At 48.0% G+C, this 23792-nt stretch overlaps 1 non-coding gene across 1 annotated transcript; it reads left to right on the top strand.

Annotated features, from left to right (window-relative positions):
• The first annotated feature begins 8680 nt into the window (after positions 1 to 8680).
• Positions 8681 to 8787, top strand: LOC127772396 (small nucleolar RNA R71). Its single transcript, XR_008017385.1, has one exon. It is a non-coding gene; the product is annotated as a small nucleolar RNA R71 (small nucleolar RNA).
• The last annotated feature ends 15005 nt before the right edge of the window (positions 8788 to 23792 follow it).

Genomic DNA, 23792 nt, shown 5'->3' with positions numbered 1-23792 from the left:
ATTGGAAAGAGGGTATTAGCTAGTTAATTGTATAATTAGAATGTATGTACAATTCGTATACAAGAAGTATAGGAATAGATTCTTTTCTATTTTCTTTCCACTTAGCTTAGATAATTTAGTATGAGAATGAGTAGTGCTATGCTTGTGTGTCAACCTACCCTTTGGATTATATTAACTCCTGCTTAGACTATGATTATTACAAGTAACATATAAATTATTAGTACTGTTTTTTCTACTATGATCTTTCCACGGGATTAAATAAATGCGATACCCTTGGAATACTCTCGGGTGAAATGCTACAATGGTATATCCGTGTGCTTGCGGATAAACTATGTAACCATAATATTTCTGTGCCATTGCTGGGAATTATATTTTCAGTAATGTCGTAAGAAATACCAACACACGGTAATAGAGTAAAATTTAAGAAATTGTGCAACTCTAAATTTACCATCACCACAAGTATATCACTAGCATACACTATATTCGTTTTTGACCCTATCGACATTCTCATTTTTTTTCAATAATTTCTCTCTTCAATTGAGCTGAAAGTGTCCTCTAGCAAATTACCAGTTCTTCAAGTATCTTTTAGCCGTGACACGTTTTAGCAGTATCTAATTGCAAATTACACAATTTTTGAGTGTCCTGTAGTAAATTTTGCCACAACAGAATCAACACATAGCGAAGAGAATGAATTTTTTTTTATTCCCTGCTAGTATATTGTACTACTATTTTCTGATATTTCTTGCTTAGTACATACCTTTCAGTATTTACTATTGGAAAAAGTACGAATTACCCCCCTTCCCCCGAACCACAAAACCAGACATATTAAACCTGAAACTATTGAAACCGGACAAATTACCATCCTATTAGATTCGGAGCGGTTTCAATCCTACAAGGCACTGACGTGGAAATCCAATCAGCAAAAAATAAAATGAAAAATACAGGGCTCACAAGTCATATTAATTCCCCTTTACCGGCACTGTTGGGCGGGCGGCGGTGGGCGCGACTCCGGTCGGTGGCAAGGACGGCAGGGAGGGGCGATGGGCGCGGTAGGAAGGGGGAATCGGCTGGCAGCATGTGGCGAGCGGCGAGCAGCAACGGGTGCGGCTGGGTGGCTCCGGTCGACTACGGGTGCGATTGGGCATGCGTCGGCGGGCGTTGTTCCGGTCGGCGGTGGGCACGGCAAGGAGGGCGAACTGGTCGGCGGCGAGCGACAAGCGGCGACGGGAGTGGATGGGTGCGCCTAGTCGGCTACGGGTGCAGCTGGGCGAGTAGGGCGAGCGCGTCTCCGGCCTGCGGCGGGCATGGCGGGTAGGAGTTGGTTGGCAGCGAGCGGCAAGCGGCAAGGGGCACGACTGGGTGGCCCTGGTCGGCGGCGGGAGCAGTGGGGAGGGACCACCGCCGTCAATGATACTGCCACCACTGTCGTCGCTGCTTTCCCGGCCTGCCTGCCCCCCGGTGGTTCCTTCGCCACCACCACCACCGGACCTGGAGGAAGAAGGGGAAGGGAAGGGGAGAAGCGGCTGTGGCGAGGAGGTGGCGAGCCGCTGTGGTGAGGAGGTGGCGTCGCCGACAGCGGCTCGCCACCCAGCTGCACTCGTCGCTGTTTGCGACCCAGCTGTGCCCGCCAGCGCCGCTCGCACCGCCACCCACCTCCCGCCCCTGCGCCCCCATGAGAGAGAGAAAGTGAAGAGAGAGAGAGGAAAAAGGGAAGAGGAGTATGACAGGTGGCTCCCACAATTTTTTTAAAACAAAATGCTGACATGACTGCCACGTGTACGGCATGTAGGACAAAATTGCTCTGGATTAGGTCGAGGGGGGTAATTCGTGCGGTATTGAAAGTTTAGGGTGAAATAATGTTGGTATTTCTTAACGACATTACTAGAAATATTATTCCCAGCAATGACGCAGAAATACTTCTAGTATATTATGGTTACAGAGTTCATCCGCAAGCGCACGTATATACCATTGTAGCATTTCACCCGACAATATTCCAAGTGTATCGTATTTATTTTATCCTGTGGAAAGATCTTGTGGAGAGAACTCAACTAATAATTTATATATTACTTGTAATAATCATATTCTTAGCAGGGGTTAAGATAATCCAATGGTAGAGTGACACACAAGCATTAACAAATCATTCTCATAATAAATGATCTAAGCTAAGTGGAAAAAAAAGAGAAAGAAAATATATTCCTATACTTCTAATATACATAGTATACATACATTCTAGTTAACTGATATACTAGCTAATACCCTCTATCCGATGCCCTCCTGGTACTTCGAGAAGCCACCCCTGACTGCCGAGTTCCTTATGACAGCCTGTCATGACCATACAACCGGGGCTAAATACGGAGGAATACCCTCCCCAGGGAATTAACTTAGGATTATATATAGGCACGGAGGAATACCTGTACTGAGCAGTCACCATCAGCAGCCCACCTCTCATCCGCAATATATAACCCTAAATAATGATATCTCGTAATGTAGACACCACGTCTAAACTACTAGATACTACTCTAATATCATCGTCATGACAGAGTAATTGCATAAGCAAACATTATACCCGCACAAAAGCATCTCCCAGATAAGCTAGCCGTATATTTACTATAACATGAACATAATGTAAAGTAGGTACTCATATACTCGGAAAGTATTTCAATACCATAAATGTATATAGAAGAGTATTATAATAAAAGTACAAAGCTTACAAAAGAGGAAAGGAAAGCTGTTAGAGCCATACCCGAACTCTTCCGAAGACTTCCGTACTCCTGATTTCTACTTTATTCCTATTCCACCAGCTAGATACTACTAAACTAAACTTGAGAGAAATGAGAGAGCTATTGCTTGAGGTGTGTGAGTGAAGTGAGGATGAGAGCTCCTTTTATAGCCTCCCAATGACGGTTGGAATGGTCGGTAATACCCTCCAACCGTCATTGGGGAGCCATCTCAGCCGTCCAGGAGAACCCTGGATCAAACGGAGCTGCGGGAGGTTCGGCCGAACCACCAGGTTCGGCCGAACCGGGGCCGGCCCAATCCAGCCCATCTTTGGCTGGCGGCCTTCTCCGTTGTTCTTCTCCGCAGACTTGTGAATTTTGGCCCAGTCTGTCGTGTCAATTCGAAGTTCTTGGCCCATTCATACATAAGTCTGGTTCTCGACATCGTCCGATTGATTTATCGTCTGTGTTGATGTCGATTCTCCTCCACTTCAGTGTCATTCCCTGCAAGAGGTTAGTATACCTAATACTAGTGGAATATTATTATTCTAACAGATATATGCATTGCAAGCATCACTAGTTCTCCTCTATTTTAGTAATATTGACGGTCAAAACTGATCGATAACGACTGTCAACAAAACCCTCCAAGCTTGAACCTTTGCTCGTGCCGAGTGAAGGACGAAAGAAAACGAAGACTTGGTTGTTGATCAGGAGTTGCTACTATGCTGCATATCTCAAAGATATAGGTGCAAGGTATATGTACTCTCTCTTAGATTAAATAATCTTTGGCATGGTGGCACCCTTACCCCTGATTCCCATGAGACACTGCTTCTCCTTGCCTTGGGCGGTTGAAAAACATAACAGCAATTAGAGCACGAATCACCCGATCTTTATTCAACTCTTATTCCGGAAGTTTTCAAATGATTTTGGAAAAGAAAACCAAGTTCCTCAATTGATTCACTCAGTCTCTCTAAGTGTATCAAAATGAATTCCTCACCAATTGTTGCCTTGTTGATTTCTACTCTAAGGTTTGTATGTGGAGCTCGGTAGAGATCAATCATGGCATACTTACATTCGCATTCATTACTAAGTCAAAAACTTAGACCTAAGCAGATAACTAAACATACGCAAGATCAAGATTGTGCATAATGTGTGTAGTATATAGTGGAAATGGTATATGAGGAAAATGTTTCTCCTTTGTGCTTACTTTCTTCTCCCAAAAATCCTTCTTTTATTGATTAGGAGAGGGCATGGCTACATTTTTTTTTCAATCATGCTCATGCTTGATGGAGCATAACTTTATTTTCTCATAACCATGCCTTTCCCACCTCTCTTTTTTTTTTCAAAAGGATTTTTCTTGTTAGGAGAAGAAAGCACATGAAAGCATGGAGAATTTATTTTGATGGTAATATGGAAATGGAATGGAATATTGCTTAGCTCCTAGTGTAGGAGTTTAGCATGTGCATATATGTGGGTGTATGATCTTGATCATAGAGCATGAGAAGTATCTACACAAGTCACAAGAGTTTGACAAAGTTCAATGGAATGACAAGTAACCAAAATGTATATGGTTTAATCATGATAGCATATTTTTGGCTCTGGTAGGTATATATATCAAATGAGGAACTCTCAATTTATCATTTTGAAAAACAAAGCATCCGGAATTCAAGTCAAACTAGTATCAGGATCATAGCAACTCATATTACTATCTCGTATCTCGCAACAACCTAGACTTAGATCAGCAAGTGCAACCCATTTACCTCAGGTTCCCGGATAATTGTTGGCTACTTATATTAAACCTTTGAGAGAGTATTTACCAAGAACCCATATATCAGAGATATAAAACAGAGCAACTGTTCATCATTTCAACAAAGAGAACTAGCTTGTCTTACCTAGCATGACTCAAACCTATCCTATCTTTTTGGTATTTTCTATTTTGCAATTTTTTTTGTTGTTTTTATGTTTTATAAGATGCAATTGGAAAGCAAATATGCAATTGGAAAGAGAAATATGCAATGTGATACAAGTTACATCAGTGGGGGGAGAGATATCTCCCCCCAAGCTTGGCTTTCGCTCAGGGTCCTTGATAAGGATTGAACCCCTGAAAACGAAAGTATGCCTGAAGGTCATCGTGCTGTTGCTGCAACAAGTTGTTGATGTTGGCAAACTGAGCATCAGCGGATTGTTGCCATTGTTGCGTTTGAGCCATGTGTTCCGTGAGGTTGTACTGAATCTCTCCTGTCTGCATATCAAGGGTGTCCATTTTCCTAGTAATTTCACCCAAGTCCCCCATTCACTTTGAGATAGAGGCACACCACTTGGTCTGGGAGGTTGATTGTCCCTCATTGGATGTCATGAGGCGCATGCCACTGGTCCTCACTGGCGCTTGTCCAGGTTGAGACTCCGATGCTATGGCGCGGAGCTTGGGTCCATCCAAGTGCATCCCCAGTTGGTGCCCAACCTGCCTCATACATCTGTATGGGTGTTGAGGATGATGAACTTTCTCGTTCGTTCCTTGTCATGTTGCGCATCTCCCTGTATGTTCCACCTGCACGAGATTCTTCTATGGTCTGCAGGGGAATGGTTAGTTTATGGCAGTTGTACAAATGATACCCCGCATTCGGCAACGGGATTTCATTTGTACAACCGGGGAAAAAGTATATCAAAGATCCATCTACTCCATGTTTCAGAATATGCCCTTGCACTAGATAAGCCTCATCAATACGCGGACGAGCGGCTGAGATAAAAGCAATTTGGTCACTAACGACCCTTAGCCCTTTTGCTATCCGAGTAATCAGAGAAGTGTACTCACCAGGAGCAGAGAACTTTATACTTTCTAACCATTGCCTTATCATACATTTCACAGGAGCAATTTTTATTTTTCTAACCATGGCAAACATGATAATTAATTCATCTCCCCTAATGGGTCTCAGATCATCTCTAGGAAACAAAGTCATAGCAATCCATTTGTGCATGAGCCTAAGTGTAGGATTATGGATATCATTCGTTCTAGGTTTCTTGCAAATTGGAGCACCGGTAATATCTTCCCAAAACCTATTTTTCTCGAACCGAGAAATTCCTTTCTGGAGATCGATCTTACAGGAATCGTGAAAGCCAAGAAGTGTACTCAAGCCTTTCCATGGTGTGTACTCCTTACGGAAAAAGCGAAAAGAAATACCATCTTCTATTTCTTTCAAAGTGCACAGAAATTGCAAAGTAAGTAAACGAGAACCAGGCCCATCTACCACAGCAAATCTCTGCCAACCAACAGCTTTCCAAATAGAATAAAATTTAACATCCATACCTATCTTTTTCAGCAACTCCGGTGAGTATTCTCGCGTGTGAGCATACTCCCGGTTGCTCAGCATGTAGTAGGCTTCTCTCTCCCAATCACTGACAAGGTCGTGGTCAGTGTCGTTCAGGAGTAGTCGGAGCTTCAGCGTCTTCCATCGAGACATCAGCTGATGAACGAGTACTAGACTCGTTATGATGACTTGATGAAGAGCCGGACCCCTTGAATAGACGAGACAATCGCCTCTTCATTCTGCACAATGAAACAAGAACGGACTAACTCGGAGGGGGTTAGGAATGACAAGAGTTTCACCCACCGGTTAGTTTCACCAAAGCAACTTGTATATATGCAACTAAAGATTTGAATTTGAGGGAAACTATCAAAACTTGAATGAACTTGAGAGCAAACTTTGGAGAGGGAATGAAAATGTGTTGAAATGGGGTGAAGTCCCCTCTCCCGGCCGGTTGGCTTAAGTAGTGCACCCACAACGGTCAAAACCGACATGTTGGGCCAACTAGCCATTGCCTCAAAGAAAGAGGCAGCCGACCGTTGGCCTGGCCGGTTCGGCCGAACCAGGGTGTTCCGCCGAATACCTAGTGGGCCCAACCGGCCCCACTTTCGGTCGTTGGATTCCAACGGTCAGTGCGGTCGTGGCACAGAGAATTTTCGTTGAAAATTTTATCTTGGTTTGCTCTCAAAAATTTATTTGAAGAATTTCCTCAAAATTCAAAAATCCTAAATGCAGTTTTGAAATTCAAATATGTGATGATGCAAAAAATTCAAATTGCTGGAATAAATATGCGGATACATACCAATTTACCTGTTGGCGAAGGTCGCATCGTTTTAGGTCCGACGTGCAAGACCGTACCTCCTTTCCGATTTAGTTCACGGATTTTCCACCCGTCTTCGGAGGTGATGGAGCGGGCGTCTTTGGTTTCTCCCTCCACACCTTCTTTGGTTTTGGTGTGGAAGACGGCTTCTTCTGAGCCGGCTGCTCTAACTTCTTGGCCGGTACGGGTGATTTTACCGGTGTCCTCCAATAATGGTTCCTGGGCATCGTTGTTTCCTCCAATTACACTACTCTAAATTCTGCATAAATCTCACCAGGCTGTCCATTTTGGGTGGCTCCACTTCGACCTCTTGAATATTCTGTGGGTTCAGCCCGTACTTTATTCTGACCATGGAGCATTGTTCTGTCCTCGGTAGAAACTCAAACTTTTCCTCCTTCCCATTGGTATGGAAACGGATACTTCCCGTTCCCACGTCAATGTTGGCTCCTACGGTGCTAAGGAACGGACGCGCCAGGACGAGCGGCATTTCCTTTCCCGTGTCCATGTCTAGCACCACAAAATCAACCGCTATCCCTGTTGGGTAACGGACTGACGAGTCAACCAGTTGTAGGTGCATCGGTGTTGGTGCCAACACCGTGAAGTTGAGCTTGTCGAAAACATCTTTTGGCATGACGCTGACACTGGCTCCAAGGTCGCACAAGGCCTGGTCGAATTGCCATGCCCCGATCGAGCAGGTGATCGTGGGACACCCCAGATCCTTCTTCTTTTCCGAGAGCTTGTGGAGTATCACGTTGCTGCATTGTTCCGTCAGCTTGACCACCTCCGTTGTTGGGAGTGGTCTCTTGTTGTTGAGTATATCCTTGAGATAACGAGCGTATGTTGGCACTTGCATAGCATCCAACAATGGCACGTTGATGTGGATCTTCTGGATTACTTCAACAAAGCGAGCGAATTGCTCGTCCACTGACGGTTTCCTACTCCGTTGAGCGAATGGCAGCAACCATGTGTGACAATATTCCTGCGGCACTGTCTTTTCTGGCTGAACTTCCTTGTCAGCCGAGTCATTAGATGGCGCTTTTTTTGACATCCCGTTAGTTCCTGCAGGGTTAGGATACGGCGGATCACGAGTGGACTTACCTCCCCTCGTTGTGATTGCCTTAACATTTTCAACAGAGGAGTTGGGTTGCCCCGGAATCCTCTCAGATTCATTTGCAGGGACTAAAGATGCCAACTGAGCTAACTGGGTTTCTATCATCTTATTAAAGCTCAGCTGATTTTGAAAGGCAGAAACAAAGCCATCTAACTTGACATTTATGTTTTCTAGGATCTTATCGTTAGCAGCAAGCTTTTTGCTTAGTGAATCAGTAGTTTTGGCTTGCGCAAAAATGAGATCCTTCAAGGAGGACTGGTTAGAGAAGTTACCATTATTGTTGCCTCCTTGATAATATGGGCGTGGTTGGTTCCACCCCTGACCTCCTTGTGGACAGTACCCGTTGTTGTTGCCCATGTACATCGCCTCCACACGGGTTTTCGGGCAATTATTCCTAGAATGACCTGTGTTGCCGCAGACCTCACATGTGACGTGAGAGTCCAAGGCCTTGACGGTGCCTTATGGCCTTTTCTCGTGGTCGTCCAAGCGTTTCATGAGGAGGTCCAGCTTGGCAGCAAGCAGTTCCGTCTCCTTGACGGTATGCATGCCTCGCTGACGGGTCTGGAGTCATTCCTCGCTCCAACCCATATTGGAGACCATCTTCTCTATGAGTTCAACAGCTCCTTGAACCGTTTTAGAGAAGAAGGCTCCTCCAGCTACCGCGTCCAGGTGGTCGCGGGACATCAGGGTGAGTCCATTGTAAAAGTTCTGTAGGATCAGCCAGTCGTCCATCCCATGATGAGGACAGGCAGCCACGTACTCCTGCAGACGCTCCCATGCTTCCGGGATAGACTCATCCCTTGTCTGCTGGAAACTGGAAATCCTTCCACGAAGGGCATTTGTTTTGCCCATTGGGAAGAATTTCGAGAGGAATGCCGTAGAGCTTTTGTCCCAGGTGTCGACAGCAGCACGGTTGGCATAGAACCACTCCTTCTCTCTCCCGAGAAGGGAAAACGGAAACAGTCGTAGCCTGACAGCTTCGGGACTGACGCCCATGATGGTGTACATGCTACACGTCTCCAGGAACTGTTGCAGATGAGCATTGGCATCCTCATTAGGCTTGCCACAGAATGGGCTAGCCTACGCCATCGTGATGAGGCTGGACTTCAAGTCGAAATCTACGTCTCCTATGCTGACCTGCGGCCCAATTGCCACATTGTCAGCAGAGGGAGCAGTGAACTCGCGAAGAGTCTTGCTGGCCATAGTCTTGAAGGTCGGTGGCGCTAGTACGGCTGGTTTTTCTGTCGGTAGAGTTTTCTGCGGAGCAACGACTCGCGGCCTGACGCTCCGAAAGAAAGCTTCTGGATTTTCTTTGAACTTTTCCGGCAGGTTGAAACCAGTCATGCACTACCATGTTTTCTCAACAAAAGAATGAAAACAGCCAAGGTTAGCCTGCAAAGGAAATGATTATATAGAGGTAAATATAAAGTATTAGTTCAAGTATTCTCTACTATGAATCTTGCCGGGCAGTGGCGCCAGAAATGCTTGTCGGTATTTCTTAACGACATTACTAGAAATATAATTCCTAGCAATGGTCCAGAAATACTTCTGTTATATTATGATTACAGAGTTCATCCGCAAGTGCACGGATATACCATTGTAGCATTTCATCCGAGAGTATTCCAAGGGTATCGTATTTATTTTATCCCGTGGGAAGATCTTGTAGAGAGAACTTAACTAATAATTTATATATTACTTGTAATAATTATATTCTTAGCAACGGTTAAGATAATCCAAGGGTAGAGTAACAGACAAGCACTAACAACTCATTCTCATAATAAATGATCTAAGCTAAGAGGAAAGAAAAGAGAAAGAAAATATATTCCTATACTTCTAATATACATAGTATACATACAATCTAGTTAACTGATATACTAGCTAATACCCTCTATCCGATGCCCTCCCGGTACTTCGAGAAGCCACCCCTGACTGCCGAGTTCCTTACGACAGCCCGTCATGACCATACAACCGGAGCTAAATACGGAGGAATACCCTTCCCAGAGAATTAACTTAGGATTAAACATAGGCGTGGAGGAATACCCGTACTAAGTTATCACCATCAGCGGCCCACCTCTCATCCGGAATATATAACCCCAAATAATGATATCCCGTAATCTAGACACCACGTCTAAACTACTAGATACTACTCTAATATCATCGTCATGACATAGAGTAATTGCATAAGCAAACATTATACCTGCACCAAAGTGTCAGGGTTACGTATAAGGTATATCCTCTATCCTAGGATGTATGTTGCGTACCGATGTGGTATGCTCGCGCATATACGGATATTTCCTGTATACGTTATGGAAATCTATCACGTAATGGAAACAGAATTCACAGATGGAAGGAGTCCTACTCGGACAAGACTGGTTCGTTACTATATCTTGAGTGGTCCGATATCTCCGAGTCCTACTTGGAGATCAACTGACCCGCGGTATAAAAGGGACCCCCCGGGGAGGACCTAAGGCATCGAATCTCACCGCCAACACATCCACTACAGCCTACGAAGCCGGAGCCTACAGGAGCCAAGTCGTCGGGTGATCTAGTCGAACCAACTCGACTACGATCTTGTCGGTATTGCCGAGTTCCGTTATTCTCTTTGTAATCTGTGGTTTCCATCATATTGTCCCATACCAACTAGATTAGGGCTATTACCTATCAAGGGGCCTGAACCAGTATAATCCTTGTCTTCTGTTTGCTTGATGTCGTATTACGTAGATCCTCGTTCCAACGTACCACAATACCCTCTCTATCCGGTCTACTAGTATCCCCCGTCGACAGTGGCACGCCAGGTAGGGGGACTTGGTGCTCAAGGTTCTACTATTATGCCATCAAGCCTCGTCGACGACAGCGTCAACCCCGGCATCAACCAAGGAGTTTCAACTTCAACAATGCTCGTGTGGACTCAAGAAGGGGAAATCGTCTTCCCGGTCTACACCACGGTGCCGAGAACGACGTGGTTACGATTCGTGACGGCTCCATGTCGAAGGATCCTCCCGCAGAAATGGAAAATGGAACATCGACGACATCTAACCCTGGGAAGGATACTAATGCGGCCAAATCCTGTCCTTCCGACGAGGATTACGACCCGACAAGGACAACTTCCGAGGCAACTAGGTCCTGGTGTTCTATTCACAAAACCAGAAAACACACCTTGCAAGCTTGCTGGGTTTTTCTTGACGTACAAGCCGACATTCATGCCTGCAAAGAGCGTGGAATTCAACATACTTCTCCAACCCGTGATGTCTATTGTTCTTTCCATAAGACGAAGAATCACGACCTTTCTAGCTGTAAGGTCCTTCTCAGCACCATGAGGACGCCACCTCCTAGGGTCCAGCAGTCACAAATCTCTTCTAGAGATGTGGACAGTGAACGAGGAGCGATAGCTATCTCAGATCGATTCGTTGGGGTAATCAATATCGATCCCCACGAGCCATCTGTTCTACATTTCCTCGAAGACCAGGCCTCATCGTCAACGAGTACACCACGCGATGTATTCACCATCGATGGGACCAGCACATCTGCGCACGCTAATGCAGAAGCGGAGGATCAATCGGCTACACCAGCCCAGCACATTAGGACCATCAACGCGATACCGAGGGAAACCCCTTATAATCCCGTTCTGAACGATGATCTTGAACAATGGACAGAACGACTACGGGAATCAGTGGCTAACCTCAGCAACGTGTTCGAGGAGGCCGCTGCCAGGGTACCGCCAGAACAACCGCCAACCGGCGGTGCCAATGGCGAACTGGCTGAGCAGCGGGCGTCACCTCGTCAAGCCACCCCTCCGCCCCGCGGCACCAGTGATCTCCGCGACCATCTGAATGGTCGCCAAGAAGCACGACGCACGCGGGTAACGAGAATCGTTCCCGATATCACGTCTCTTCGCGACGTCGTGAGAACGAAGAGCAAGGAGGACATCCGAGTGAGAACCGAGACCGTGATAATCGCCACAACCGCCGAGAACGTGATAATTACGAACAACGGTTGCAAGGCGATACCAATCGAGGTCGACGCGGCGACGACGACGACGATGGAGATCGACGCCGAGAAAACAACGATGGGCGGCGACGAGGCTCACGAGAACCCGAGCGTCATCCTCGGAACCCTGCCCCGGAACCGAGTGATTCCTCATCATCCTCGTCGTCTTCATCATCTTCCTCATCGGACAGACATCCGCGATGAGTAAATGATCACCGACAACCCACCGCCCCTAGCAGCGGGTGCAGAGCTTTCACTCATTCTCTACGAGAGGTTGGATGGCCTGAGAAGTTTCGACCGGGAGCAATAGAAAAATACGATAGAAGTACCGACCCTGAGGAATTTCTTTAGGTCTACTCCATTGTACTCTACACTGCCGGAGCAGACGACAACGCATTGGCAAATTATTTGCCGGCGGCGTTGAAGGGATATGCATGTTCATGGCTAGTTCACCTCCCTCCCTACTCGATTTCTTCATGGGAAGATTTGTGGCAGCAATTCATCGCTAACTTCCAAGGAACACACAAGTGCTACACGATCGAGGATGACCTACACGCGTTGACACAGAATCCGGGCGAATCATTGAGGGACTATATTCGGCACTTTAATGAGTGCAGAAATACGATCCCCGAGATCATCGATGCTTCCGTAATCCGCGCGTTCAAGTCTGGTGTCCGAGATCGCTACACTACCCCGGAGTTGGCAACAAGACGAATCACAGCTGCTCGTAAGTTATTCGAGATTGTCGATCGATGTGCTCACGCGGACGACGCCTTGAGACGCAAGAACGACAAGCCAAAGACAGGGGGGAGAAGAAACCAGCCAAGGATGCACCAGAGTCAAGCAAGAAGAAGAGTCGCAGGAGTGGGAAATGGAAAGCTCAAACAGAGGTCCTCGCAGCAGAATATGTGGACCCACCCAAGAACCCAGACCCACAAGGCGATGACACGAAGAAAATATGGTGCCCTATACATAAGTCAGACATGCACTCTCTGGAGGCTTGTTTCGTCTTCAAAAAGGTGCTCACGAAGCAACTAGCGTTGGAGAAGGGCAAGCGAGTATGTGTAGTCGAGAAGGCCACAAAAGCAGCTACTCAGGACTCAGACTCAGCCTACCCAGACTCCGACCTCCATGTTTCGCACATCTTCGGAGGTTCCACGGCGTACTCCTCAAAGCGAGAGTATAAGAAAGTGGAGCGCGAAGTTTGTTCGACATGGCAGGGAGCTGCACCCAAGATGAAGTGGTCCGAGCAGAAGATCGAGTTCTCAGAAGCAGACCACCCCAAGACTGCTGTCACTCCAGGACGATATTCGATTGTGGTCAAGCCCACTATTCAGAACATCAAGGTCGAACAGGTCCTTATCTCTGGCGGCAGCTCCGTCAATCTACTCTTCGCCGGCACATTGGAAGCAATGGGAATCCCACGGAGCGAGTTGACACCCACTGATCAACCCTTCCACGGGATTACTCCTCAATCATCGTCCAAGCCATTGGGCAAGATTACACTGCCTGTGACTTTCGGTCAAGCAAACAACTTCCGAACAGAGCAGATCACCTTCGATGTCGCTGAGTTTGACACCGCATACAATGCTATCATCGGGAGAACTGCACTCGTGAAGTTCATGGCCGCATCACACTATGCGTATCAAGTGCTCAAGATGCCCGGGCCGAAGGGAACAATCACTATTCAGGGGAACACGAAACTAGCGGTGCAGTACGACAAGCGGAGCCTCGACATGGTCGAGCACACCCCCAACCCACCCGCCACAACTGAGCCACCCAAGAAAGTGAGCAAAACAAACAAGACGCCGAAGCCAGACGGCGCAATCAAGATCGTTTCGCTCTCCAGTGCCAACCCCAACAAGACTGTCAAGATCGGGACATCACTAGCTGAGAAATAGGAACTCGCGCTCATCAACTTCCTCCACGACAATGCAGACGTGTTCGCTTGGCAGACGTGTTCAGTGGCGATGAGTTTGTACTCAATCCCCAGGGAGGTGATTCAGTACAAACTCATGGTGCGACCCGATGCCAAGCCAGTAAAGCAAAAACTACGGAGATTCGCACCAAATCGGAAGCAAGCCATATGAGAAGAGCTCGATAAGCTTCTCAAAGCTGGTTTCATACAAGAAGATCTCCATCCAGAGTGGCTAGCCAATCCAGTCATGGTACGCAAGGCCAACGGGAAGTGGAGAATGTGTGTCGATTTCACCGACCTCAACAAGGCGTGTCCCAAAGATCACTTCCCTCTTCCTCGAATAGACAAATTGGTGGACTCAACAGCTGGTTGCGAGTTGTTAAGCTTTCTTGACGCATACTCCGGCTACCATCAGATCAGCATGGCGAAAGAGGATGAGCAAAAGACAGCATTCATCACGCCATTCGGTGTATTTTCTTACGTTAAGATGCCGTTTGGACTGATAACCGCCGGAAACACCTTCTAGCGCACGGTCCAAGGGGCACTTAATGACTAGCTTAGGAACAACGTCAAGGCCTATGTCGACGACATTGTTGTCAAGACCAAGACTAGCGACTCATTGATCGATGATACCGGGAAAAGTTCGACAACCTCCGACGATACCGTCTCATGCTCAACCCAGAGAAGTGCACTGTCACGACCGGAAATAACACAATGGGCGTTCCTTACGTGCGTGTATTATTCCTTGTCCTAGGAGGCAAGGTACACCAAAAGTTGATACAATTCAGAGTTTAGCAAGCGAAGTGTAAATAGTTAATTATTACATGGGCAACGAAGGCCCAGCACACACGAAAACAACGAAAACAGCGGAAGACTAAGGTGACGACCACAGGCGCTTGACGGCAGGCACGAGCTAGACACCAAAGCCTTCATCATCCAGGGGCTCCTCTTCTGGGTTTGGGAAAAATTGAGCAAGACTGAGTACAACCACCGTACTCAACGACACACCCACAAGTGCAATATAAATGCAAAGGAGTACAATGGAGTTATAATATAGGGGGTTAGGGTTTTGCAGTAAACAGCATTTAAAGACACTTAGTTGCTCAAAGCTAGATTTAAAACACGATCCTAGAACTATTTAATATTACTAAACAAGGCCGTGAACCCACACGAACCTGCCTTAACCCAAGGCCTACGATGATTCAGACCGAACTGGCAACCCGACCCTGGGTCCCAGCTCGTCCCAAGCCAACCCAGGCCAACCATTCCACATTTTAGTTGTTAAGCAGGTTTTAAGAATTAAAAACACTAACTTGGGTACATTGCTTGGCTTGCCCATAACCGAGGGCACGGCTATTCGAATAGATTATACTCTGATCAGAGGTGTACATCTTTACCCACAAGACACATCTTCCTCACGTGTAACCACGTGCCACATACCACCACGGTATACGGACGGAAGACGTGACATAGTTTCCAACCCATCCTAGCCATAGACAAGAGTACCGACCCAACCCCACCTACGGCCGGAACCCCCGGGACAGGTAGGCAGGACTAAGCCCCTAGCAGCAGGACACCGGCCCTGTGCCATGACATCCCGACTACCGGGCCGCAGCTCGTGTAGCCTTCATTTGCCCTAGAGATGTCCATCGACCCCCGACTTCGTCCATCTCCATCCGTGTACTTTTGTTTATAACCAGACTCAGCCACAAACTAAGCCTTACCCACTAGACATGTGGAAGTACGGTAGTGCTTTGCAACAGAGGCCCGAAGACCGGTCCTTATATGGCCGAGGTGCTACTATCAAAACCATGCACCCCGAGCGCAGCCTAAAACCATTTTGAGGATTTTGAATAGAGGGGGAGGGGTGAATCCAATTCCACAATAATCCAACCATTCCATAGTGTCCAGGTGATATGAGTATTCCCATAGTCTAGAGTTGTAAAACCACCTAATGTTGCCTAATTAACTAGCGAAGCATCTACCTAAAATCATAATAGTGGTACCATGAGTAGAGTGTCCACTAGTTGGGGTTTTGTTTATTCTAGGGTGAACAAGGTAGTAATAACAATAACAATAGCAAGGTCATAACAAAGGTAAATCGGCATGGCTAGATAAAACAGTGATAACGCAGGAATTTCAATAAAGCGATTATGCAATTATTTAAATCAAAATAATTTTATAAACTGGGATTCAATATGTTCAAGGATGATGTGACTTGCCTTGCTCGCTTTCCCAAACGTCGGCTTCAACCTCCACGAAGAGCGGATCTTCCGAAGCTGCAGCGTCTAGACGACCAACGGAAAAGAAAAGGCTTTTACTCTAATAAACTCCATATAACAAGCAGGAACAAAGCACAAAAATGGGTTCTTGACTTCGTAAGGAAAAATTAGAGACTTGAACGGTCCAATTACGAGTTCAAATGGCCAAGTTATAGCCATTTGAAGTTTATATGCTCTTTAAATGAATATTTACGAATTTCTTCATTTAAATTTTAATTTAAAAGAGATTTATTGCGTCAGCCGGGGGAGAGGGCGCGCTGACCGGGTCCACGGGAGTGGGACCCACGCGGCAGCCTTACGGTCCACGGTGGACTAGGTGCACCCGGCTCACACCGGCCGGCGCCGTGGGCCCCACGCGTCAGCCGCACCCAAGGGCGCGGGCGGCTAACGGCTGGGCCCCACGCGGCGGCCACTCGGCGCGGCCGGCGGGAGGCGGCGCCCGCGCCCCTATGGTCGCCGGCGGCGGCCATAGGCACGGCGGAGCGGCGGCCGAGAGAGGGGAAGGGAAGGGGGAAAAGAGGCGGCGGTCCACGGCTCACCCTAGGTCGATGGCGACGACGAAAAAGGCGGCCGAAGCGGAGGAAGGCGGTGGCACGGCTCGGGTCGACGGGGTCGACGGTGTTCCGGCGGTCGGCCAACTCGGCGAGGGGGTGGACGAGGTCGGCGAGGATGCGGCGAAGCCGAAGGAGGCGGCGCCGAGATGGGAGGCGGTCCGGGGCGACGACGGCGGCGGACCGGAGCTCGGCGGCGACGGTGGAGAGAGAGGGCGACGTCGCGAGCTCGAATCCGGCGAGGAGGAAGGGCGGCTAGAGGCGGAAACGGACGGAGGAGATGCGGGGAGGGTTTAAATAGGGTTGGAAAGGGGAGAGGGTGGCCGGAGGGGAAGAAAACCGGCGCAGCGGTCTCGGGCTCCATCAATGGCGCCGGCGGGATTAGGGGAGGGTTTCCAAACGAATCCAAGGGAGAGAGGGAGGGAAAATTGGGGGGAAAGGGAGAGGGAATCACGGGGAATATTTCCCCCTACTTTATTGCACGCGGGGACGACGGGAGGCGGCGGGATTCGCGGCGGCGGCGGCGCTAGGGCGCGGGCGAGGCGGCGGGAGCGGCGGGAGGAAGGGGATGACGGGTGGGCCCCACCTGTCAGCGAGCGTGGCGGGCGAGCCCGCCCGTCAGTGGCGCACGCACCCGGAGAGGCCGAGTGGGCCGCGAGGAGAGGAGAGAGAGGGGGAGGGAGATAGTCCGAATTCGACCCATTAGAGAGAAGGAGGGATTTTAGTGTTTTTCTTTTTATAAAACTTTTTCAACTTTGTTTATTTCTTCTTAATTATTATTTGTGCTTCTGAAAATTCCACTAAAATTTATTTACACTTTTTAGGCTTTTAGGAAATATACAAAAATCCTCCAAGCCTTATTTGACTTTTACTTTGCACATTTTAATTTTTGGAGGCTTTCACACACTGATTTTAATTATTCTAGGCATAATTTAAAGGATATATTTTAGGGTCGTTTTGGGACGTGACAAACCTACCCCCCTTAAACGGAATCTCGACCCCGAGATTCGGAAGAACTGGCGAAGAGATCGGGATGGGCTGCCTTCAGCTCGTCTTCATGTTCCCAAGTAGCTTCTTCCTCGGCGTGGTTGCTCCATTGGACCTTGCAAAAACGGATTACCCGATTCCTGGTCCTGCGCTCCATGGTGTCCAGGATTTTCACTGGTCTCTCTACGTAGGTCAAGTCTTCGCGAACTTCGATTTGCTCTGAATCGGCCTGCTCGGATGGCACTCGAAGACATTTCTTGAGTTGCGACACATGGAACACATCATGCACGGTGCCCAAGGATGCGGGCAGCTCCAACTGGTAAGCGACTTCTCCGCGTTGAGCAATGATACGGAAAGGACCCACGAACCGAGGTGCGAGCTTCCCTTTCGTCTGGAACCTTTGTACACCCCGCAATGGCGTGACCCGAAGGTACACAAAATCGTCCACTGCGAATTCCAGGTTACGGTGTCGGTTATCTGCATAACTCTTCTACCGGGACTGTGCCACCTTTAGATTATCCCGGATGGTTCTGACCTTCGCTTCAGCTTCTCTCAGGATATCAGTCCCGAACACTTGGCTTTCCCCAACTTGATCCCACAATAGCGGTGTCTGGCATTTGCGGCCATACAACGCTTCATAAGGTGCCATTTGTATGCTGGCTTGGTAGCTGTTGTTGTAGGAGAACTCGGCATAGGGGAGACTCTTATCCCAGGTCTTCCCAGAATCTAGGACACAGGCGCGAAGCATATCTTCGAGGAGGTACCCAACTCCTCTTGGAGTTTCTTCCAGAAATGAGAGGTGAACTGGCTTCCCCTATCAGATACAATTTTCTTAGGAACGCCATGGAGACTCACGATCCTAGCGAAGTAGAGTTCAGCTAGTTTATTCCCTCCATAGGTGGTCTTCACAGGGATAAACCGAGCTACCTTGGTTAGTCGGTCCACGACTACCCATATATAATCATATCCGCCTTGGGTTTTTGGAAGTCCGGTGATGAAATCCATCCCAATTTCATCCCATTTCCATTCTGGTACTTGGAGAGGTTGGAGAAGTCCGGCCGGTCGTTGGTGCTCTGCCTTGACACGCTGGCACACATCACAAAGGGCCACGAACTCTGCAATTTCTCGCTTCATACTAACCCACCAGTATTTCTCTTTCAAGTCCAAGTACATCTTCGTGCTGCCAGGATGGATGGAATAGGGACTTTCGTGAGCTTCCTGAAGTATTAACTTTTAAGTTCCCTGTCGTCTGGAACACATACCCGATTTCCATTCCATAAGGTTCCGTGTTCATCCTCTGTGAAACCAGCGGCTTTACCCTGTTTCATATTCTTGAGGAGTCCCTGCATATCTGGATCATTCTTCTGAGCCTCGCGGATTTGATTGAGCAAGGTAGGCTTGGCTTCCAGCGTAGCCAAGAATCCATGGCTAACGATGCTCAGGTTCAGGGCTTCCAACTGTTGATTAAGTTCCGGTGGAATGCCCCGGACGCCAAGAGTGTTGCAATGGCTTTTTCGACTTAGAGCGTCGGCGACCACGTTGGCCTTACCGGGATGATAGTGTATTCCCACATCATAATCCTTGATAAGTTCTAACCATCTCCTCTGCCGAAGATTCAGATCCGACTGAGTGAAGATGTATTTCAAACTCTTATGATCAGTATATATTTCACAGCGATTCCCAATGAGATAGTGCCACCAGAACTTTAGAGCATGAACCACAGCGGCTAACTCCAAATCATGGGTAGGGTAGTTGCCTTCATGAGGCCGTAGCTGTCGGGAGGCATAGGCTACCACATGGCCTTCCTGCATGAGCACGCACCCCAATCCTTGGCGTGAAGCGTCACAGTACACCAGGAAGTCCTTGCGAGTATCCAGTAAGATTAAAACTGGCGAGGAAACCAGCTTTTCCTTGAGAGTTTGGAACGCCTTCTCGCACTGCGGGCTCCACACAAATTTTTCTTCCTTCTTCAGCAACTGCGTCATGGGTCTGGCAATTTTGGAGAAATTCTCGATGAATCTTCGGTAGTACCCGGCCAAACCCAAAAAGCTGCGGACTTGAGTGACTGTCTTGGGTTGCTTCCAATTAGTGACAGCGGTCACTGTTTCGGGGTCCACAGCAACTCCTTTAGCAGATATCACATGCCCTAAGAACTTGACTTCGGACAACCAGAACTCACACTTGCTAAACTTGGCATACAGTTGATGTTCCCGCAGTTTTCCCAACACTAGACGGAGATGCTGCTGATGGTCTTCCTCTGATTGTGAGTACACCAGAATGTCGTCGATGAAAACCACAACAAACTTATCCAAGTATTCCATGAACTTCCGTGACAACTTCGTGCCTGCCACAGTGATGCGGATGAAGAAAAATGAGTTCAGGAGACTACGGCAAGGGAATACCACAGTACAAGAGTACCTGAACCGTTTCACTCAGTTGGCACGCTACGCGACTGGAGATCTTGCCGACGAAGAGGAAAAGATCGACAAATTCATTGAAGGCTTGAATGACGAGTTGCGTGGGCCCATGATTGGACAAGACCACGATAGTTTCTAGAGTTTAATCAATAAGGTCGTTAGGCTGGAAAATGACCGGAAGGTCGTGGAGCACAATCATAAAAGGAGGCTTGCCATGAACCGCCCGCCTCAGACCGCACCCCAGCATCCTAAAGGGACAACCTCCTCGGCATGGAGACCAACAGTGGTGACAACCAGTCGACCTGCCGCCTCCAGCAATTTCCACAGGCCGGTTACCATTCAGAACCGAGCTCCTGCACCGAATTAGGCCGCCACTGGATCAGTAAGGCCAGGAAGCTGTTTCAACTGTGGAGAGTATGGGCATTTCGCCAACAAATGCCCCCATCCAAACAAGACACCTATTCGCACCGGAGCTAATGCAACGACTATTCATGGAACTGCTACCCCTGCTACTGGACGAGGTCTATTCAGGACTCCGCAGACTAACAGGACCGCTACCGGATTTGGACGCGAGCAAGTGAACCACGTTCGAGCTGAAGAGGCCTAGGAAGACCAAGGCGTACTAATGGGTATGTTTTCACTCAACTCCACTCCAGTTAAAGTTCTCTTCGATTCAGGAACATCGCATTCATTTATATCTCTGAAAGCAAGTCAACAACACAATTTAACCAGAGTTAAACTAAGGCAACCAATGTTAGTACATTCACCTGGGGGTGAAATAGCCGTGGACACAGCTTGCATTGACGTACCTATTCGCCTTAGGGATGTGGTGTTTCCCTCCAACCTTATGGTTTTGATACCACAGACCCTTGATGTCATATTGGGTATGGATTGGTTAGCAAAGCATAGAGGAGTAATCGACTGTAGACGTAGAGAAGTTACCCTGACCACGCCCTGGGGATCGGATATGAGAGCAACCATGGATCAAGACCCTAGACTAACTGAACGTGCCGGAGGTATATTTACCATGCTACCCCAAAAAGGAATGCCCGTAGGCAGCGATTTCCCGATGTATTCCCAGAAGATTTACCGGGAATGCCACCAGATCGTGACATAGAGTTCATTATTGACCTGATACCCGGAACTGCCCCCATATCCAAGAGACCATATCGGATGCCGGTCAATGAGTTGGAGGAACTCAAAAAGCAAATCAGAGAGTTGCAAGAGAAGGGTTTTGTACGCCCCAGTTCGTCACCTTGGGGAGCCCTAGTTCTATTCGTCAAGAAGAAAGATGGTAGCATGAGGATGTGTGTAGACTACCGTTCACTGAACGAAGTAACTATTAAGAACAAGTACCCACTACCAAGGATTGATGATCTTTTCGATCAACTCAAAGGAGCTAAGGTGTTCTCTAAGATTGACCTTCGATCAGGATACCACCAATTGAAAATTAGGACCGGGGATATACCCAAAACCGCGTTCTCAACACGCTATGGATTATATGAGTTCACCGTAATGTCGTTTGGTTTAACCAACGCCCCGGCATACTTTATGAATCTTATGAACAAAGTGTTCATGGACTACTTGGACAAATTTGTGGTGGTATTCATCGATGATATTCTAATCTACTCCAAAGATGAGGAAGAACATGCGGAACACTTGCGATTGGTACTCGAGAAACTTCGGAAGCATAAGTTATATGCAAAATACAGCAAGTGTGAGTTCTGATTAAAAGAAGTCGCTTTTCTAGGCCACGTAATCTCGGCCGGTGGAGTAGCAGTGGATCCTGCTAAAGTGGAAGCTGTTACGGAATGGAAAGCACCCAAATCTGTGACTGAAATTCGGAGTTTTCTAGGCTTGGCCGGATACTACCGAAGGTTTATTGAAGGATTCTCTAAGATAGCCCGACCAATGACACAACTCCTCAAGAAGGAAAAGAAGTTCGTGTGGTCAGAATAGTGTCAGGAGAGCTTTGAGCAGCTCAAAGAAAAGCTGACCTCGGTGCCTATTTTAGTTCTTCCCGACATCAGGAAAGACTTTGTTATATATTGTGATGCATCAAGGCAAGGACTAGGAGGAGTACTGATGCAGGACGGAAAGGTTGTGGCCTATGCGTCGCGACAATTGCGACCACATGAGGAAAACTACCCTACTCATGACCTAGAACTCGCTGCTGTGGTTCATGCACTAAAGATTTGGAGACATTATCTAATTGGAAACCATTGCGATATCTACACTGACCACAAGAGTCTAAAGTATATCTTCACCCAGTCTGTCACACCCTAAACATCCTAAATATATAAATTGTTGTTTAAATGGAATTATTAGAAATGATTTTAAAAGCCTAGAAGAGAAGATCTAATTTTAAATAATAAATTCCAATATAAAATGAGGCCAGATAAAATTTCATTAAATACTTTGCTTGATTCTATAATTCCTAGATTTTTTTGGGATTTATTTGAGCCAAGGAAGTATTTTTAATAAATGGAATTGCATTTCATGAATAATTTAAATGGAAAAAGGTTTTTTAAAAGTCTCTTTTGGCTTTGGGCCGAAAATCGGCCCAAAACCCTCTCTCTCTCTCTGGCTCAAGCCGGCCCAGTCCGCAGCCGAGTCGCCGCTCGCGCGCGCTCCCGCTCGCTGACAGGTGGGGCCCACCTGTCAAACTCGTCGTCTTCCTCGCGCCGCCGCCGCCCGAAACCCTAGCGCCGCGCCGCCGTCGTCTTCTTCCAAATCCGGCTGATCCTTTCCGTTTCCGATGAAATCAATAGAGGGAAAATGATCTTCTCGATCTCCTCTATCTTTTCTCTTTTGGAATCATCGGCTAAAATCGTTTGGAAATTCGTGGATTCGAGGTCGAATCGGATCGGTCTCTCTCCTCCGAACCCTAGACTTTCCTTCTCGTCGCCGGCCACCGTGGGCCTTCGCCGCCATGTCCTTGCCCCTTTAAAAGGATCCCCGGTGTCTCCGCTACCCATCGCCACCTTCGCCTTCGCCTCTCGTCGCCGGTAGAGCTCTAGCACCGTGTAGCTTAGCGCCGCCGTCGCCGCCGTCGCTCCAGCCGTGCGCCGCCGTCGCTCCGGTCGTCGCCGTCGCTCGGGAAGGCCGCCGTCGTGGTCGCCGTCGCATCGCTGTCCTCGTCCGCCCCTCCGCCGTCGCTGTCGACCACCGGAACACCGTCGCCGTCGTCAAGCCGGAGGTCGCCGCCGCTTCTTCTTCGCCGCTGTCGCCGTCCGTTGTTCTTCCGCCGCTTCTTTGGTCACCGGTGAGTTCGCCGTGCCGTCCGCTACCCGTAGGTGCTCTCCGTTCACGCCGCCGCGCCGTCGTTCGCCGGCGAGCTTGCGCGGTTCGGTCACCGCCGGAGAAGACGTCATCGCCGACGTCATCGATGCCGTTCGCCGTGGTCCGGCCGTGGACCGGTCGATCTTGGCCATTCGTTTTGGATGGATCGATCTCGGCCGTCCGTTCTCGTGAACCGTCGCCGTGCACCCGTTCCACCGCAAACCCTAGCTGCTGACGCAATAAATCCTCTTTTCCTTTTCAAAAATAATTCATTATTGCGTCATAATTCAATTAAAATCCATATAAGTGTTTTAATCCGATTTAATCTTTAAAAATTCATAACTAATTCATCTTAGCTCGGATTTAGTTGGTTCAAGTCTCTAAATTTTTCTAAAATTGAGATCTACATGTTAAAAAT

This window comes from Oryza glaberrima, chromosome 4 (genome assembly GCF_000147395.1).
Source record: "Oryza glaberrima chromosome 4, OglaRS2, whole genome shotgun sequence".
Classification (NCBI taxonomy): domain Eukaryota; kingdom Viridiplantae; phylum Streptophyta; class Magnoliopsida; order Poales; family Poaceae; genus Oryza; species Oryza glaberrima.
The sequence above is the reverse complement of the archived record's forward strand: the minus strand, read 5'-3'. Positions and strand labels throughout refer to the sequence as shown.